The 6,000-nt window shown below is 37.4% G+C and overlaps 1 protein-coding gene across 1 annotated transcript in view; it reads right to left on the bottom strand.

Moving 5' to 3' along the window:
- Positions 1-6,000, bottom strand: part of TOX (thymocyte selection associated high mobility group box) — a gene marked incomplete at its 5' end in the record, with an annotated part of 219,790 nt that overhangs the window by 90,304 nt on the left and 123,486 nt on the right. The window lies entirely within an intron of this gene.

The raw sequence follows: 6,000 nt of genomic DNA on the forward strand, positions 1-6,000 counted from the left end.
TCCAAGAGTGTTCATCTAGCTGAATACCTTTTTCACGGGAATAGTGGAAAAGGGAATGCAATTTATAAAATTAACATTGGCTCAAAATGGTTCACAAGACTCCCTGCCACTCAGATCAAGAATTATACAGTGAGGAAGAAAGATATCGCTTTTAGGCTTACAGGAGAACCATGCATTTATTTTGCTACAAAGAAAAATAAATAAATACGGAAATAGCACATACTTTGTATGAACATCCTTTACGTTTATAAAAATACATCTATGGTATCTGTAAAATACAGATTTTTCCTTTCTTAATCTATAAACTCAACCATACATATGTTTTCAGTCATCTAAATGAGTTTTTCCATAAAGCAACTGTTTAAACTTCTGTTGTCCACTGCCATTAAGTCATCCAATTCAATGTGACCCAAGAAAAAGTCATAGGCAAAGTCAGAGTAATGCACCAAGGCAGATAATTTTAGGTTGGATCTTAGGAAGAACTTCTTTACCGAAAGGGTTGTTAGACATTGGAACACCATCCCTGTGTGGATGTGTGTTCACCATCCACATCCACATCCAGTGGAGTCACCATCCCTGGAAGTCTTTAAAAGACGTTTAGATGTGGAGCTTAGGTTTAGTGGGGACTGTTAGTGTTAGGTCAGAGGTTGGACTCTTGGTTGATCTTGAGGTCTCTTCCAACCTAGAAATTCTGTGATTCTGTGTGATTAATTGCTTTTATTTATCTACATTCTTCATACAGCAGGTAGGCTCATTTGGGGAACAGTGGTGGTTATGCTTAGATTTCTTGAAGGAAAAAGGTGAGCAGTGTTAGATGCATGATCCAAATCAAGAGTTAAAAAGATCAGTTACAGTTGTTCACTCGGAAAGTCTGCTCTGCTTTTGTGAGAACAGCTATAATCTTCATCTCCTTTTGCAAACTATCACTCTGCACATCCTACACCCACAGTGCTCAGATTTATAGCACAGGGAACCTAGCTTCACCCTTCCTGCCCCTTTGTTGCAACATGGCCCTGCTCTGAACACTGCCTTTCTTAACTCTGGGAGTGCAAGGATTTAAATACATTCTGCTTCTGCAAATGATGAAAAGGAGGCCATAATTTCAAAGAGCAGCTATTAGAAGACAGTGTGTTCCACAGTATGAGTTTGTAAATGGAGGACAGTATGGTGTATGAATTCATGCAGAAGGACAAGGGAAGAGTCAATGCCCAATTATCAACAAAGGGCTTTTTCGCTAGTCATCATAGCAATGCTGTCCTGACCAATGGCTAAAATTACTCTTTTCTGGGTGAGCACAGATATAAAAACTATAAATTGGATCAACAACAAACAATGTTGCATGTTTTCAATGAGCTGCTGAACATAGAACTTCCTCCAGTGCACAATGCCCTAGTTTTGGTTGCTTTGTTTATTTCCCAACAAATTTTACACCTCTGTTATTGATTATCTCAGTATGAAATGGAATGGGAAGGATAGACTGCAAAGACAAAAGTAAAATTCTAAAGAATGAAACAGGACAACAGAACATGGAGATGAAAAGTTTGCCAGTGATATCACAATCCTTATTTGTGAGGACTTTGATTCTGCCCATTCTTTCTAGCTGTGTTTCTCTGGCACCAGATTTTGCTCTCTCCCTGCTCCTGTGCTCTCCTTAATGGGAGACATGTCTCTGCTCAATACCTTTTAGAGGAGAAAAAAGAGATCTGGCCTCCTACTTGCCTGAAGCAAGAGTAGGACAAAACTCTGTGTTATTCTCTGACCACTTTAACAAGAAGAATGGACTTCAATTTACATTTGCTGTGGAAGCAAATATTCTTAAACAAACTATTGACAGTCTGGATGTGCCCACACCAATAACACTGAGATTATTCATCAAATCAGCTATTTATTTCTGCACCTCCAGCTTTTTCTGTGGTTAGATTCAGACATGCTGTTTCAACTGTCTTTAATTAGTAACACTTCAAAAATGGTAAAGCAATTGAACTGCCTTTAGGACATTAACTTACTAAAAAGGAAGTAAAACACTATGTCATAAAATTCCACAACCCAAGTTGTGTCATGTGTAACTACATAATTACTTTATATATGTTATATGAAATAAGCATTTTAAATATAGACTAAGCATTTTAAATACCAGGTTGCTCTCTGATTACTTTAAAAAAAATAATCACACCATGGTTATTACTTGCAAATCAGTTAGACTGTATTTGATCCCACATCATTGTCAATTATTTAAGCAAGCTTCTTAAGTAGTATGAGTAGTACAGTAGAGGCAATAGTATCATGACAAAACAATATACAGTTTGTGTAGGATTAATCACTGACTATAGTAAATGAAATTCTATCACGCTATGGTAGTGACTGAAAAAAAATAGCCAGTTATAAAGCACTATATATTTAAATATCCTATATATTTTATTAATTTAATTAATAAAAAAAATATGAACTACTTGTCAACTTCAGTAAAGCTAGGCAGAATTCAAGCCATATGCTAATGGAATGGACAGAAACTTGAGAGTACCTATGAAGCACCCAATTCACCTAACATTTTCCAGGCAAAATGGTATTATGATACCTAGTATATGTATATATTGTTCCTCAGGGAAGCTACTTTAACAGTACCATGACAGTAACATGACAGCACTATGGTTTCTCATGTCCAGTAGCATGGTTAAGATGCTTGTAATGACTTGGCACAATGGTACATCAGAAGCCAATGGTCCTATAAGTTTGTAGTAAACCTAACATATCCCAGAAACAAACATGTTGCAACTACACAAGGAGTGAGGAATAGGATAGACACTTGGCCTTCCTACAGGAGATACAAGCTCCAAACATCCACTCCTACAACCGTGCCATCTCTCCCCCTGCCATCAGGAAAGCCTTCTTAAGGAGTCTCCCTGGTTGCAACTGGTCCAGAGTGGCAGTGGGCTTTCCTGGATTGTTATGCCATTATCTTCCCCAAAAAACATCTGAAGGCACAAGCCCTGATCCCAGGTTTTCCCTGCAGAATGAGCTTCTGCTCCAGGGCAGCCATTATCCTGTCCCTACCCCTGGACTTTCTTAGAGAATCTCTTCCATCCCAAGTCATTTATCAGGAATTTCAAATGAAAGCCATAATTTACCACCAAAAACATTAGGGTTGGTTATACTCCCTGTAACAAATTACAGTTCATAAGTACAGCTCATATGCATTAATAATAATTGTGGCCTATAGCATCCACCTACTGAGGGGATGCAAGACACGGACTCCTGATGGCTTTTGAACAGGAGATGTTTATTGCCCTTTTTCACTACTGGCTCTTGAACAGGAGACGTTTATTGCCCTTTTTCACTACTACATATACTTTCCCCATAGCCCCACGCTCCATCCACGTGCCCAAATCTATCATACAATTGGTTAGAGACCCTCAGATGCGCGCCTGAAGCCAGACAGCAATTAACCACTGCCCAAAGCTCATCTTTAACACTGTAGCCAACTTACTTTATCTCAACCTTGCTCAAGTTTTTGTTTCTACCACTTGTTTCCTCATTATCTCTAATTCCGGGTCTTGTGAAACAGCGCAGAGCCACCTGCACATTCCTTCCCCACAACCTACCTCTCATAGGATTTTCTGGTGCACAAGTAGAAGGATTAGGGTCTTCCCCAGCACTCCTTCTTCCCTTTCCCTTGTCTCCCCCTTCTTCTCCACCCCCCCCCCCCCCTTCGAACAACAAGTTTTGTTTTTGTTTTTTTTTTTTCTTACATGGCTGTCTTTAGTATCAGCATGATTTTGTGTTCTTAGAAAGACATGGAATAGCTCCTTTTCATTCTACTGGTCACAGAAGGACTGTCAAGCTTTCCTTTTCACTTTTGAATCAAAAAGAGTAGCAGTAAATTCTTTATTTACTTTACCACAGAGCTGCCAGGAACTTTGACAGTGGTTGTGCTTTCATATCATGACTGTGGGAGTGACTGAGGTTTTTATCAGCTCTTCAGTTTAGGGAAACTTCCTAGGTCTTTATTACATTCCAGAGAGAAAGTCTTTTGCAGGGTAACACAATAAAAACCACTGCAACGCACTGAAGAGACACAGGCTTTAATTTGACTTCATAATAAAGAGGATTTTCATTACACCTGAATTTATTGCAAGTAGATTTCATCATATTTCACATGGGAGTTACATAGCGGATACCTCAAAACTAACCATCCTTAACTGTGGGCTATTAACAGACTTGAAACTATGAGTAAACAGTTTGAATCAAGGATGCCTTCTCAAATCTAAAAGACAATGTTCTGTGTTTCAGGTTAAATATCTGTGACATCTCTGCCCCAAATGATGAAAACTCCATAAACCAGATGATCTTTCAGATATCCACCACGAGATCAAGAGACCTCTATCTGAGCCACCTTAGCCTATAATTTTATGAGAACAGCTTGCCAGAATAAAATGATACAAACACTTAACCCTGATTCACCGTCCAATCCAAGTCCAAGCTTTTGTTCCTGAACAATGACTTTGCTGGTCTGCTTCAATTTAATTTTTATGCCACTTAACCTGGCCAAACCCAGAAGATGGGGAAGAGGGGCAAAAGTAGGGGTGTAAGGGGAGTAAGGGGAGGGGTGTATGTCAAAGGTCTTTATTTTAGCAACAGTAGAGCAAAGCATCCTGTTATGCTAAGAACACCAAGAAAATCTAGTATCTTTATTTTTAAAGAAGCCAAATAGTCATTGTTATCAGAAGAATAAGGGAAATGCTTGCACAACCTGACTGCATAAGTAAAGGGAAATAGAGAGAGGAAATATTTCCCATTCTCTGAGGAAAAATGAATAAGGATAAAGGAGGAAATAAAAATAAAGACCTTCTGCTTAAATAATCTACAGTGGTGATTGCCTGTTCACCAGAAAAGCTTACTTATATTTCAAAATAAATTTAACAAAACTTTAAAAAGTAATCAGAAAAGCTAAACCAAAGAAATTACAAACAAACTGACCATAAGAGGCAGCAAGCATTCAAATATCCAATATAAATCCCTTTGGAAAGAGCAGAACCATTAGTGTATGTCAACACAGAAGATATAATATACATTCAATAAGTCTAATCTGTGTGCTCAGTGGTTGCATCAGTCACTGTGAACATATTCAACAGAATCTGATATTAGCAACAATTCCTTAAAAACTGAAATTTGCCTATAGATATTTAATTTAAATGAAATGAATGGTACTGCCAACTATGTAGAGCGTGTCTTAATTTTTCATTTGCACCAAGGCTTCTGCATCTGAATTGTGGAAAGATGCCAGATTTTAAAAGATAGATGCTTCAGGCAGTCTACTCTTCTATTATTGAACACATTGTTACATAACTGAAATAGTTATGAATCAATAATAATGTAAAAACAATGAGCTCATTAGAAGAGGAAAAACAGCAATGTACCTTATGCATGTATGAGAGTTAGGATAATATATTCAACAGTAGATACTTCTAGGAGTTTGTTTTAATAGGATCAACCTTATCTCTAATTCCTTAATGGAGGACCTTCAGAAGCAAGTGTTTTTTCAGTTTCTTTTGTCTCTGCATGAACAAGGCTTGATAGCTTGAGACTATAATGCATTACTGTGGAAACCTTCGGTCTGTTACATAAATCATCTTAACACTCAGCAAGAATTGTCCAACAGTGCCATTGATATGTTCAAGTCAATGATCCTGCAAACAATTTTTTTGTGTGTGTTTCTTCATATGGCAGACACCAGCAATAAATCATATTCATTTTAAAATGTACAATATACTAATTTATCAAGCAACAGCTATCAAAAATATATTACAGGGGAAGGTATAACTTTTTTCTATTGTGTTAATCAATTTCTCTAATTTACATTAGGTAAAGGGCAAAGCCCCAAGCAAAACATTAATTTTCCAGTACCAGATGAATTCTATTTTCAAGAAGCAGAATGTACTGACAATATTATTGATTTAAAATAATCAAAATTTCAAAGTTGACAGAATTATGTAAGAGAGTAGT

This window comes from Netta rufina, assembly GCF_964035555.1.
Source record: "Netta rufina genome assembly, chromosome: 2".
Classification (NCBI taxonomy): domain Eukaryota; kingdom Metazoa; phylum Chordata; class Aves; order Anseriformes; family Anatidae; genus Netta; species Netta rufina.